This window comes from Nycticebus coucang, chromosome 19 (assembly GCF_027406575.1).
Source record: "Nycticebus coucang isolate mNycCou1 chromosome 19, mNycCou1.pri, whole genome shotgun sequence".
NCBI lineage: Eukaryota > Metazoa > Chordata > Mammalia > Primates > Lorisidae > Nycticebus > Nycticebus coucang.
In genome coordinates, this window is record NC_069798.1 from 12,934,255 (window position 1) to 12,949,343 (window position 15,089).

Consider the following 15,089-nt stretch of genomic DNA (forward strand, 5'->3'; position numbering starts at 1 on the left):
GTCTCACTGTGTTGACTACAATAGAATACAGTGGTACAGTGGCTATTCACAGGCACAATTATAGTGCTCTGTAACGTTGAACTCCTGGGCTCAGGTGATCTTCCTGCCTCAGTCCTAAGAATAGCTGGGACTATAGGTAGACACTGCTATGTCTGGCCCAATTCAGGTTTTAAAGAATTTCAGTTTCTGTGTAGAGGGGTATGGGGGCACAAGTTTTTTTGGTTCATTTTTGTTACATGGATGAATTGTATAGTGGTGAAGTCAGGGCGTTTAGTGTACCTATCACCCAAATGGTATGCATTGTATCCAAAGGTAGTTTGTGATCCCTCCCCCCTTTTGAGTCCCCCAAATCCATTATCCCAATCTGCATGACCATGTATACTCAACTATTAAGCTTCCACTTAAAATGAGTACACGTGGTATTTGTTTTTCCATTCCTGAGAGATACTCCACTTAGAATAATGGCTTCCACTCCATCCAAGTTGCTCCAAAAGATATTATTTCATCCTTCTTTTTGGCTGAGCAGTAGTCTTCTTTATCCACTCGTCAGTTAATGGGCCCTTAGGTTGATTCTATGTCTTTGCACTTGTAGATTATGCTGTGATATGAGTGCAGGTGCCTTTTTTATATAAGAGATTCTTTTCCTTTGAGCAGATACCCAGTAGTGGGATTGCTGGATCGAATGCTAGGTCTACTTTTAATTCTTTGAGGAATTGCCATACTGTTTTCCATAGAAGTTGCACTAATTTACTTTCCCACCAACAGTGTACAAGCATTTTCTTTTTACTGCTTCCTCACCAACCTGTATTCTTTTTTGACTTTTTGATAATGGCCACTCTGATGGTGAGGTTGCATCTTCTCGTGGTTTTAATTTGGATTTCTCTGATGATTAGTGATGATGAGCAGTTTTTCATATGTTTCTTGGCCATTAGTAGTATAAATTCTTTAGAAAAACGTGTTTATTTATGCCTCTTACCCCCTTTTTTTTTTTTTTGAGACAGCATCTTGCTCTGTTGCCTCGGGTAGGCTGCAGTGACATGATCATTGCTCACTATAGCCTCAAACTCCTTGTTTACATAAGGTTTCATTTTTTTTTTCTTTTGTTGCAGTTTGGCGGGGGCTGGGTTCGAACCCAGCACCCTCGGTATATGGGGCCGGCGCCCTGCTCACTGAGCCACAGGCGCCGCCCAACATTAGGTTTCATTCTTTGTGTTATATATTCTATATGTTTTGACAAATGTGAAATATCACATGTCTGCCATCTCTATATCACATATGCCTTAAAATCTCTTGTGCTCCACCAATTCATTCCTCTCTCCCACCCTCTGTGTTCTGCACACCCACCAGTTTTTGCCCTCTTCGTAATCTTGCCTTTTCCTAGAATGCATAGTTGGACACAGACAGTAGGTAGACTTCTCTGATTTGGCTTCTTTCACTTACCAATAAGTATTTAAGACTCCATCATGTCTTTTTGTGGCTTGAAAGCCTGTTTCTTTTTTTTTTTTTTCTGGATTAATACCATGTTTCTTTTTATCACTGATTAATATTCCATTATATAGATATACCACAGTTTACCCATTCACTCACTGAGGGACATTTATTTTTCCTGAGACACAGTATTTCTTTGTGCCTTGGTTAGAGTGCCATGGCATCATAAGCTCACAGCTTATTATAGCCTCAAACTCCTGGGCTCAAGCAGTCCTCTTGCCTTAGCCTCCCAAGTAGCTGGGACTGTAGGGGCCCACCACAATGCCCAGCTAGTTTTTCTATTTTTATTAGAGATGGGACCTGGCTCTTATTCAGACTGGTCTTAAATTCCTGAGCTCAAGTAATCCATCCACCTTCACCTCCCTCAGTGCTGGGATTACAGGCATGAGCCACTGCACCTGGCCTAAAGGACATCTTGATTGTTTCTAATTTGGACAAATATGAATAAAAATGCCAAAAAATATATGCACAGGTTTTTTTTTTTTTGGTGTATATGTAAGTTTTCAACTCATTCAGATAAGTATATGTTTTTATATTACTTGTTATTTATGTGTGTACTATTTTCTCTTCTCTCAATATATTAACCGTTTAAATACTTTTTTTGTCCGTGAAAAGTCTGTTTTTATACAGGTTGCTTTTTGCTCATTTGTTTTCGTCTCTGTTTTCTATGTCTGAGCTGTATCTTAGTTGTCTGGTAATCCTGGTTATTTGCCCTTATTTAAGAGCAGTGCTAATAAGAAGCTCTGATCCATAAAGCTAATAAGAAGCTCTGATCCCATGGTGTATTGTGTCTTGCCACCTGTGGGTCATTTCACTGAGAAATGCCCACTATCAGTATTTTAAGTCTTTCCTCTTGGACTGGTTAGATTCTGCAGAGAAAAATCTAACCTCCTGCCTTGATAGTACAGGACTGCTTACCATCTGTCTGGGAGGTGAGTGGAGAAGAGGTCTGGAGATGCGTGGACTAGGCTTTCAGTATATCTTATATACTATTCATCTAATCTCCCTCTTTGCAGAATGTTACCCCCACTTTCAGCTCTGCCCGTCCAACTTTCTGTAGAATGGAAGAGGTATAGTTAACTGCTTACAATTGGGAAAAGGATCAGGGAATTTAACTGGTTTTTAAAAGAGAATTTCAGTTAATCCTTCCGTTTTTAAGCTTACCTTTATCCCCATACCTGGAATCTAACCAGTGCTGCCTTTGGGCATGGGGTGTGGTTTACTGTGTAAGGCTGATTGTTCCTAAGCTTCCCACATTGCTGAGTTGGAATTCAACATTCTCATTTCTGCAAGGCAATTTTTGCTTATCTATCTGCTCTTGACTTTATAAATTTTCTTGCGTTTTCAGTTGCTTTTGTCATCCTTTGTCCTGATTTCATGCCTTTAAAAAACCCTTTCAGTTGGGTTTTGCTAGGAAGATAAAGTATGTGCATTCATGCAATCTGGACTATTTATGTGTACAATCTTCCATATTTATGTGGAATTATCATATGTCTTTTTTTGAGACAGAGTCTCTCTATGTTGCCCTTGGTTGAGCGCTGTGGCATCACAGCTCACAGCAACCTCCAACTCTTGGGGTTAAGCGAGTCTCTTGCTCCACCTTCCTGAGTAGCTGGGACTACAGGTGCCTGTCACAATGCCCAGCTATTTTTTGGTTGCAGTTGTCTTTGTTTAGCAGGCCTGGGCCGGGCTCGAACCCACCAGCTTTGGTGTATGTGGCTAGTGCCCTACTCACTGAGTGATAGGCGCCAAGCCCATATGTCCTTTTTTTTTTTTTAAGGAAAGTAAAATAAACTTTTTCTATAGGTAATAGAAGCTAATTGGCTAAAAACTTCAGAAAAACATTTTTCAAAATTCTATTTTCTGTAAATTTATCACTGCATAAAATGTTGGTGCATGTTCGTTCCAACTTTTCTGTGTGAATACACAATAAACATGTGATTTATTTTCCTTATTTTGGATGTGTCAAAAATATAATTAGGTTTATACTGAGATAGAAAGAAGAGAGGGATTATCTGCAAACAGGCATGAGGGACGTTTTGGAGGTGATGTAGATGTCCTAAAACTGCATAGTGGTGATAGTTGCAAACTCTGTAAATTTCCATAAAATTATTTAAATATATACCTACAGTGGATATGTTTTATGCTATAGAAATTATAACTCAATAGTTGTTTTTAAAATTTACCACTAAACAGCAAAAAATAACCCCAATCATTATATCACACCCTATATTTCATAAATCTTTGTCCACTTAAAAATTTATTGTGAATACTTTTTATGTAAATAACCTTGGACCTAAAAGGACAAATGATAAATGTTTAATTAACACATTTTATTTCCCCCAATTATTTTTCCATCACCCTACAAAATGTATGAAATCCTACTTTCATCACACCTTTTTTTTGCTTATATCTTTTCATTCTTATTCATATGCTTACATAATGGTGCATAGTTATAATTATTATATTGTATAATTTAGCACTGTCATTATAAAATAGCACCCTAACCATTTCTCCATATGCTACATAATTATTGTTGACAGATAATACTCCACATGGTACATGTATTATCTATTATCTATATCTCTGTGTTTGAGGATTTAGGCTGTTCATAATTTCTGCTGTTAAAAACGAGGTAGTATATAACTTTATGCGTTTAGCTCTTTCTTCTTTTTGGGATTATTTACTTAAATTCCTAGAAAGCTTCTACCGCTTTTCTTTTCTTTCTTTTTTTCTTTTTAAGACAAAGTCTCCCTTTCTAGCCCCAGTAGAGTGCTGTGGGTCACAGCTCACAGCAACCTCAATCCCTTTGGCTCAAGCAATTCTTTTGCCTCAGCCTCCCCCAACTAGCTGTGACTATAGGCGCCCACTGCAACACCCAGCTATTTTTTAGAGACGGGGTGTCACTCTTGGTGCAGGCTGGTCTCTAACTCTTGAGCTCAAGCAATCCACCTGCCGTGGCCTCTCAGAGTGCTGGGATTACAGGCATGAGCCACTGCTCCTGGCCTTCTACTGCTCTTAAACATTGGTAACTTCAGAGCAAAACAAACTGGCTTTTATATAATTCCTTTTTTCCCGCCTTTTATGCCATAACCACTACAATCCAATATATATAATTCCTTTTTAATGTACTTTTGAGAATTCCAAGTATGGGAAATGTATCTTATCATTTGTTGCCATTACATTTTAAGTTACACTGCATTGGGACTTCTGATATTTTGCTGAACATACTTATTATTAGAATCACTGATTTGAAGAAGTGAAGAAAGGCAGGAATTCTGTGAAAAACCCTAGATACTATTTTTCCTTGCTGAAAAGCAGCAGCAACTTCACAGTGTTTTTACTCCCTTTAAATTTCAAAATGGAGGGGTACAGAACATTTGGACAACCTCAGATTTTTAATGCCTGTTCATTCTAAATAATCGTGTTGGCATATTTCATCATTGATTTACAGCTGTACTTTAATGAATATATGCTGGGCTTTCTTTCTTTTTATCTTTTATTCTTTTTTTTCTTTTCTTTTCTTTTTTTGAGACAATCTTGCTCTGTTGCTTAGGCCAGAGTGTGGTGGTACAGTGGTGTCATCATAGCTCACTGTAACCTCAAACTCCAGACTCAAGTGATCCTTCTGTCTAAGCTTCCCAAGTAATTGAGACTATAGGCTTGGACAATTGTGCCTGGCTCATTTTTCTATTTTTGGTAAAGACAGGGTTTTGCTCTTGTTTTGGCTTTTTGTTGTTGTTTGTTTGTTTTTGAGAAAGAGTCTTACTCCATTGCTCTGGGTAAAGTGCTCTGGCATCCTAGCTCATAGCAACCTCAAACTCTTGGGCTCAAGCAGTCCTCCTGCCTCAGCCTCCCAAGTAGCTGGGGCTACTGGCACTCACCACAATGCCTTAATAACTATTTTTAGAGACAGGGTCTCACTCTTTTTTTTTTTTTGTCAGACACCTAAAGTTTAATTGACTCATATAGGGTCTCTCGCTCAGGCTGGTCTTGAACTCCTGGTTTAAGCAAGTGATCCTCCCACCTCAGCCTTCCAAAGTGCTAGGATTACAGGTGTGAGCTGGCCAACAAGTTTTCTTTTAAACCAAAAATTCAATTAAAAAAAATCCAATTAGCATTAATGGATTATTACTTAGCCAAGTGGAGACATGACTGGGCATTCTGGAGAAGGCTTCAGGAGTTCTCAACATCTAGGAATAAACCTTGCCCATTGCATGAGCTGGTACTCAAGTCACTGGAGTCAGGGGGTTTTGTTCTTCAGAAATAACCAGCCACTCATAGTCTGTATTAACCATCTTTAGCATATAAACACCAGGTTCAATGCACAAGTTAGATGGTAAGGGCTCAGGAAGCCCAGGATCAAACTGCTTCCTAAGGAACAATGTGTGCTTTTCTAGGACTTTATCTACACTTGGTGCTATAACCAGGGGATGACAACTGGAGCCCGTTCACCAACATTTTAAAAGATAATTTTTAAAGGTTGTGCAGATTGTAAAGCTACTACCTCTCCTTGGCAAATACTCTCCTTCTCTCCCCTCTTTGGTAACCAGGCAGTCAGGAAACCCAATGTCAGGGGCGGGAAGTGCCCTTTGTGTGTGTGGTGCCTGTCAGCCTTTCATGTGTCCTACTCCATCCCCCAGTTGATTCAAGGACCTGCTTTATTTTTTCCTCAGAAAGCTCTATTGAGATACAATTTGCATACCGTAGAATTCATTCATTTAAAATATATAATCTAGTGGGTTTTAGTATAATCACAGAGTTGTGCAACCATTGCCACAATCAATTTTGGAATGTTTTCATCACCAAAAAAAGAAACCCATACCCATTAGCAGTCGCTTTCATTTTTTCCCCAAATCCCCCAGCACCCAGCCATTCCTAATCCTTGTCTCCCTATAGAGAGAGATTCCATATTTCATACCTATGGAATCATGTAATGTGTGGTCTCTTGTGACTGGCTTATTTCACTGAGCATAAATAATGTCTTCAAGTTCCTGCCATGTAGTAACATGTGTCAGTACTTCATTTCTTTTTATTACTCAATATAATGCCATTGTTTTAATATACCACATTATATTTTTTCCTTCTTCAGTTGCCAGATACTTGGGCTCTTTCCACTTTTCTTGGCTATTACAAACAGCGCTTGATGCTGCTGTGAACGTCAAGTGCAAGTTTTTGTGTGAAGGTATGTTTTCATTTCTCTTGGGTGTAAGAGTGAATTTGCTGGGTCATGTGAGTTTTCCAGACTTTGACATTCAGCAATGCCTGAGGGTTGTGCTTTCTCCACATCCCCAGCTAATGTCTGTCTGCTTTCCTTTAGCTGTCCTAGTGGGTTTGAAATAATAGTGTCTCATTGTGGTTTTGATTACTAGTAATGAATGTTAACCACCTTTTCATGTACTTACTTATTGGCCATTTGTATGCTTTTTTTATTTTGAGAAAATTTTTCTTCCAAATCTTTTGTGCCCAGTTTTTTTTTTTTTTTTTTTTATTGTTGAGGATTCATTGAGGGTACAATAAGCCAGGTTACACTGATTGCAATTGTTAGGTAAAGTCCCTCTTGCAATCCTGTCTTGCCCCCATAAAGTGTGACACACACCAAGGCCCCACCACCCTCCCTCCTTCCCTCTTTCTGTTTCCCCCCCCATAACCATAATTGTCATTAATTGTCCTCATATCAAAATTGAGTACGTAGGATTCATGCTTCTCCATTCTTGTGATGCTTTACTAAGAATAATGTCTTCCAGTCCATCCAGGTTAATACGAAGGATGTAAAGTCTCCATTTTTTTTAATGGCTGAATAGTATTCCATGGTATACATATACCACAGCTTGTTAATCCATTCCTGGGTTGGTGGGCATTTAGGCTGCTTCCACATTTTGGCGATTGTAAATTGAGCTGCAATAAACAGTCTAGTACAAGTGTCCTTATGATAAAAGGATTTCTTTCCTTCTGGGTAGATGCCCAGTAATGGGATTGCAGGATCAAATGGGAGGTCTAGCTTGAGTGCTTTGAGGTTTCTCCAAACTTCCTTCCAGAAAGGTTGTACTAGTTTGCAGTCCCACCAGCAGTGTAAAAGTGTTCCCTTCTCTCCACATCCACGCCAGCATCTGCAGTTTTGAGATTTTGTGATGTGGGCCATTCTCACTGGGGTTAGATGATATCTCAAGGTTGTTTTGATTTGCATTTCTCTGATATATAGAGATGATGAACATTTTTTCATGTGTTTGTTAGCCATTAGTCTGTCATCTTTAGAGAAAGTTCTATTCATGTCTCTTGCCCATTGATATAAGGGATTGTTGGCTTTTTTCATGTGGATTAATTTGAGTTCTCTATCGATCCTAGTTATCAAGCTTTTGTCTGATTGAAAATATGCAAATATCCTTTCCCATTGTGTAGGTTGTCTCTTTGCTTTTGTTATTGTCTCCTTAGCTATACAGAAGCTTTTCAGTTTAATGAAGTCCCATTTGTTTATTTTTGTTGTTGCAATTGCCATGGCAGTCTTCTTCATGAAGTCTTTCCCCAGGCCAATATCTTCCAGTGTTTTTCCTATGCTTTCTTGGAGGACTTTTATTGTTTCATGCCTTAAGTTTAAGTCCTTTATCCATCTTGAATCAATTTTTGTGAGTGGGGAAAGGTGTGGGTCCAGTTTCAGTCTTTTACATGTAGACATCCAGTTCTCCCAACACCTTTTATTGAATAGGGAGTCTTTCCCCCAAGGTATGTTCTTGTTTGGTTTATCAAAGATTCGGTGGTTGTAAAATGTTAGTTTCATTTCTTGGTTTTCAATTCGATTCCAAATGTCTATGTGTCTGTTTTTGTGCCAGTACCATGCTGTCTCGAGCACTGTGGCTTTGTAGTACAGACTAAAATCTGGTATGCTGATGCCCCCAGCTTTATTTTTGTTACTAAGAACTGCCTTAGCTATACGGGGTTTTTTCCGGTTCCATACAAAACGCAGAATCATTTTTTCCAAATCTTGAAAATATGATGTTGGTATTTTGACAGGAATGGCATTGAATAGGTAGATTGCTTTGGGAAGTATAGACATTTTAACAATGTTGATTCTTCCCATCCATGAGCATGGTATGTTCTTCCATTTGTTAATATCCTCTGCTATTTCCTTTCTGAGGATTTCATAGTTTTCTTTATAGAGGTCCTTCACCTCCTTCGTTAGGTATATTCCTAGGTATTTCATTTTCTTTGAGACTATGGTGAAGGGAGTTGTGTCCTTAATTAGCTTCTCATCTTGACTGTTATTGGTGTACACAAAGGCTACTGACTTGTGGACATTGATTTTATATCCTGAAACATTACTGTATTTTTTGATGACTTCTAGGAGTCTTGTGGTTGAGTCTTTGGGGTTCTCTAAGTATAAGATCATGTCGTCAGCAAAGAGGGAGAGTTTGACCTCCTCTGCTCCCATTTGGATTGCCTTTATTTCCTTGTCTTGCCTAATTGTATTGGCTAGAACTTCCAGCACTACGTTGAATAGTAAAGGTGACAGAGGACAACCTTGTCTGGTTCCAGTTCGAAGAGGAAAAGCTTTCAGTTTTACTCCATTCAGTAAAATATTGGCTGTGGGTTTGTCATAGATAGCTTCAATCAGTTTTAGAAATGTGCCACCTATGCCTATACTCTTCAGTGTTCTAATTAGAAAAGGATGCTGGATTTTATCAAATGCTTTTCTGCATCTATTGAGAGGATCATGTGATCTTTATTTTTGCCTCTATTAATATGGTGGATAACGTTTATGGACTTGCGTATGTTAAACCAGCCTTGCATCCCTGGGATGAAGCCTACTTGATCATGATGGATGACTTTTTTGATGATAAGCTGTAATCTATTGGCTAGGATTTTGTTGAGAATTTTTGTGTCTATGTTCATGCGTGAGATTGGTCTGAAATTCTCCTTTTTGTTTGGGTCTTTTCCTGGTTTTGGTATCAGGGTGATGTTTGCTTCATAGAATGTGTTGGGGAAGTTTCCTTCTTCCTCAATTTTTTGGAATAATTTCTGCAGTACAAGAATAAGCTCTTCCTTGAAGGTTTGATAGAATTCTGGAGGGAAGCCATCTGGACCAGGGCATTTTTTGGTTGGAAGATTTTTTATTGTTTCTTTGATCTCAGTGCTTGAAATTGGTCTGTTCAGGAGGTCTATTTCTTCCTGGCTGAGTCTAGGGAGAGGGTGTGATTCCAAATATTGATCCATTTCTTTCACATTGTCAAATTTCTGGGCATAGAGTTTCTGGTAGTATTCAGAGATGATCTCTTGTATCTCTGTGGGATCAGTTGTTATTTCCCCTTTATCATTTCTGATTGAGGTTACTAGAGATTTTACTTTTCTGTTCCTCGTTAGTCTGGCCAATGGTTTATCTATTTTATTTATGTTTTCAAAAAACCAACTCCTTGTTTCATTAATTTTCTGAATGATTCTTTTGTTTTCAATTTCATTGATCTCTGATTTGATTTTGGATATTTCTTTTCTTCTACTGAGTTTAGGCTTCGATTGTTCTTCTTTTTCCAATTCCATAAGATCTCTTGTGAGATTGTTGATGTGCTCTCTTTCTGTTTTTCGAATGTAGGCATCTAAAGCGATGAATTTTCCTCTCAAAACTGCTTTTGCAGTATCCCACAGGTTTTGGTAGCTTGTGTCTTCATTGTTGTTATGCTCAAGGAAGTTAATGATTTCCTGTTTTATTTCTTCCTTCACCCATCTGTTATTCAACAGAAGATTGTTTAGTTTCCATGCCTTTGGGAGAGGTTGAACATTTTTGTTAGAGTTGAGTTCCACCTTTAATGCCTTATGGTCTGAGAAGATACAAGGTAAAATTTCAGTTCTTTTCATTCTGTTGATATTTGTTTTGTGTCCCAGTATATGATCAATTTTGGAGAATGTTCCATGGGGTGATGAGAAGAATGTGTATTCTTTATCTTTGGGATGGAGTGTTGTATATGCGTCTATCAAGCACAGTTGTTCTAGGGTCTCATTTAAGTCTCTTATATCCTTGTTTAATTTCTGTTTAGAGGATCTGTCCAGCTCTGTAAGAGGAGTGTTAAGGTCCCCTGTTATTATGGTATTATCAGATATCATATTGCTCAGACTGAGTAAGGTCTGTTTCAAGAATCTGGGAGCATTTAAATTGGGTGCATAGATATTTAGAATTGAAATGTCTTCTTGTTGTATTTTTCCTTTGACCAATATAAAGTGACCATCTTTGTCTTTTTTGACTTTAGTTGTTTTAAATCCACATGTATCTGAAAATAAGATCGCAACTCCTCTTTTCTTCTGAATTCCATTTGCCTGAAAAATTGTCTTCCAACCCTTGACTCGGAGCTTGAATGTCTTTTGAAGCCAGGTGTGTTTCTTGCAGACAGCAAATGGATGGCTTGTGTTTTTTAATCCAGTCAACCAATCTATGTCTCTTCAGTGGGGAATTCAAGCCATTAACATTTATTGAGATAATTGATAAGTGTGGTAGTATTCTATTCGTCTTATTTGGTGAGAGTCCATTGCTTAGTTTTATCTTTTGCATCAGTGTGGAGGTTTGGTTCTGTCCTTTAATTTCTGAGTTCTTACTTTGCTGCTGATCCATTGTGGTGGTCAGTGTGCAGAACAGGTTGAAGTATTTCCCGTAGAGCTGGTCTTGTTGTGGCGAATTTCCTCAATGTTTGTATATCCGTAAATGATTTGATTTCTCCGTCAATTTTGAAGCTTAGCTTAGCAGGGTACAGAATTCTGGGCTGAAAATTGTTCTGTTTAAGTAGATTAAAGGTAGATGACCATTGTCTTCTTGCTTGGAAAGTTTCATTAGAGAAGTCTGTGGTCAATCTGATGGATTTGCCCCTGTAGGTCAACTGGCGCTTACTCCTGGCAGCTTGCAGAATCTTTTCTTTTGTCTTGACTTTGGACAGGTTCATCACAATATGTCTTGGAGAAGCTCGGTTAGAGTTGAGGCGACCTGGGGTCCGATAGCCCTCTGAAAGCAGTGTGTCAGAATCTTTGGTGATATTTGGGAAATTTTCTTTTATAATATTCTCTAGTATGGCTTCCATTCCTCTGGGGCATTCTTCTTCCCCTTCTGGGATTCCTATAACTCGTATGTTGGAACACTTCATAAAGTCCCATAATTCTGACAGTGAACGTTCTGCTTTCTCTCTCTTCTTTTCTGCCTCTTTTACTATCTGAGTTATCTCAAGAACTTTGTCTTCTACCTCTGAAATTCTTTCTTCTGCATGGTCTAACCTGTTGCTGATACTTTCCATTGCATCTTTAAGTTCCCTGATTGACTGTTTCATTTCCTTCAGCTCTGCTATATCCTTTTTATATTCTTCATATCGTTCATCTCTGATTTGATTCTGTTTTTGGATTTCCTTTTGGTTATTTTCCACTTTATTAGCTGTTTCCTTCATTGTTTCCATCATTTCTTTCATTGTTTTCAACATGTGTATTCTAAATTCCCTTTCTGTCATTCCTCACATTTCCGTATAGGTGGAATCCTCTGCAGTAGCTACCTCATGGTCCCTTGGCGGGGTTGTTCTGGACTGGTTCTTCATGTTGCCTGGAGTTTTCTGCTGATTCTTCCTCATGGGTGATTTCTTTTATCTGTTTCCTTGCCCTAATTTTCCTTTCACTTCCTCTTGCTCTTTAAGTTCTCGTGCCGTTTTTCCACTGTTTTAGTTCTCCTCTTGGGGTTCTGAAGTCTCTTGCTGACTCCCTGTATCCTCACAGGGGTGATGATAGGAAGATCCCACCAGCCAGAAATGCCTGGAGTCCTATCTCCTCAGTCTCACGGTGCCCAGATGCAAGGAGGCTGTTACTCAGCCGCCATCTTGCTCCAAGCTCTCTCATGCCCATTTCTTTATTCTCTGTGTAATATTATTAGCTGTTAATATCTTATCTGTTCTCTTGGCTTCCCTCAAGTGCACTGTATCCTATGCAGCACCCCCCCAATTAGATGTGAGATTATCTTATTAGAACTTCTAAATAAATAGAGGTTTATAAATCTCTTGCAGTACTTATTTTGTGTAATAGTTATCTGTATTTTTGCATCTTTTTTTCCACTAGCTACAGGGGTAGCTTCGGCTATTATGTATTGTTAATAGTGATCTACCCTCACCTCCTAATATGATTTTTTTTCACTTATATATTTAAATCATCATTTTCATTTTTTTTCACTTATATATTTAAATATATTCGTTAAATGAAACTTCTTGGTCAAGATGGAAGGAAATTGGCCACTGGCCATTCTCATGCTCTTGACTAGGGTAAACTTGTATACAAGCCTCCTTTACAAGCTTACTGTACCTGGCTCTCTAACAGGAGCACTGGGGTTTATAATTCATGTAGAAGGCACTATTAACATCCTCTTACGAATATAGAGATGATGTTGATGAGTCTACACTACAGATATGTTATTGTCCTTGGGGTTCATGCTGTAGGAGTACTTAATTAAATATATTTGTCTGAAGTTAATTTCTGACCAAAGCAACTCATTAAAATTGTGAATAAAAACTCAGAGAATGGGGCGGTGCCTGTGGCTCAGTGGGTAGGGCGCCGGCCCCATACTGAGGGTGACAGATTCAAACCCAGCCCCGGCCAAACTGCAACAATAAAAAAAAGCTGGATGCTATGGCGGGCACCTGTTGTCCCAGCTACTCGAGAGGCTAAGGAAAGAGAATCACCTAAGCCCAGGAGTTGGAGGTTGCTGTGAGCTGTGACACCATGGCACTCTGCCGAGGGTGATAAAGTAAGACTCTCTGTCTCTAAAAAAAAAACCTCAGAGAATGCTTGGAAGGGGCTCAAAATGGACTAACCTCATATCAAATTCCATGCCATCTGTGGACATGTATGTGATACATACATTCTTCTCAAATGGTCTGTGGTGAAGATCAGTTCATTCTCTTTTTCAATTTGGAGTAGAATAGAGGGACTCTACTTAACAAAATCAAATATTTTGACCTGGTTGTTTGTACCCTCATATTAACCTGAAATACATTTACTTTAAAAAGAACAGCTTGGAATAGAAGAATAATTTTGTAAAATATATAAACATAAAAGCTAGAAAAATGAAAGTTAAAAAGACACACAAAATATTATTCCTAATTTTTCAATGGACATAATGTTACTCTGTCACATTTCTGTTCTATGCTTGTCTGATCAGGAACCATCTCTGGTCAAAGGATCACACTTTGAATAGCACTAGTTTAAAGGATGAACTTCCCTGATAAACGCACCTAGGGGCTTGGATTACCTGTGCATGGAGTTGATTAGGAGATCTTTTTTGACTGCGATGAACACTCTGGAGAAACAGGAAAAGGTGCTTGTTTCTTTGAAGAGGTCAGGTTGAAAATTTATCTATTCTTCATCCTGTAGAGCAAAGAGATTCAAACTGGGAGGGGAGGAGTGATATAATGGAAGTGGAAGTAATCTGCATGTGTAAGATTGATTGCAGGGAGAAAAATAAAATACAATGAGACTTTCAAAAAATAACTCATGATGCCGCAGGACTCTACCCAGGGCGACAGAATGAGACTCTGTCTCAATAAATAAATAAATAAATAAATAAATCTCCTGAGAGTTAGGCAAAAGACAAGCAATAAATACCTAGTCCAGTCTAAGGCTGTGTAATTAGAAGTGGAGTGGCAGCAGAGATATTTACTGAGCCTCTCTTGTGTACTAAATATAATGCTCAGCCCTTTACACATACTTCCTCATTTAATCTTCATAAAAACCCCATGTGGTAGTATTATTAGCCTCACTTTTCAGGTGAGGAAATAGACTCTTTTGAGTAATTTTCCCCAAGGTCACATGTCTTTCACATGAGTGAAGTAACCCCAAACTCATGCTTATTAAGTTCTAAAATGAGCGTGTAAATAAAGTGATTTCAGCAAATCTTGCTCAGCATTTGGTCCATGGACTGAGCATCCTATCCTTTAATACCAAATACCCCAACTGCTTTTTGTTTAAACTTTTAGAGATTTGGCCATAAACAGAAGAGGCGGAATGGTTTTGCAGGAGACAGTTAATTCTGAGGGTATAGTCATGTCAGGATCAACATAGCCCTGTGAGGTGGGGATTGAACCTAGGGCCTAGGTTCATACTGTGCCTAGGATGTTAGCCTAAGGTGGATATTTGATTTGTAAGTGGCATTTTACAATCTACTTCTAATCATGTAGTTTCTCTGAACTGCATGATTAGATTATGAAAATCATATGTCCCCATTGTATATGATAAAGTATTTAATCTAGTCTGCTTTAAGTCCTGTTGGTGCCATGTTTTTCAAAATGAGCTGGCCCTCTGATAGATTAATTATATGGAATTTTTTTTTTTGGTGTGTTTGTTTGTTTGTTTCAAAAAAATAGAAAAGAACTAGAATAGAACATGTAGTTAGTCACACATGCTTTTTTCCCCCCCACACCAAGACTTACACCAAGAACTTGTACTCATTGTTCTAAAGAACTGCACACTCCACCACACTGTTGGCACTCTGTAAATAATAAATAATAACTCCTTGGAGAGGAGAGGTCTTTTTGCTAAAATGGAATACAATATTCATTGCCATTTGAGATTAGTATTTTTTTTTTTTGCAGTTTTTGGCCAGG

The 15,089-nt window shown here is 38.4% G+C and overlaps 1 protein-coding gene across 3 annotated transcripts in view; it reads left to right on the forward strand.

The window, feature by feature from the left end:
• GREB1L (GREB1 like retinoic acid receptor coactivator) overlaps nucleotides 1-15,089 on the forward strand; it is a 308,414-nt gene that overhangs the window by 49,646 nt on the left and 243,679 nt on the right. Inside the window, exon 1 of one of the 3 annotated variants that reach the window (XM_053571378.1) lies at nucleotides 6,645-6,673. The exons of the other annotated variants lie outside the window; for them this stretch is intronic. The gene's annotated coding sequence lies outside the window, so the exon portion shown is untranslated. Of the gene's footprint in view, nucleotides 1-6,644; nucleotides 6,674-15,089 lie in introns of those variants that run through there. 3 annotated transcript variants of the gene reach the window in all.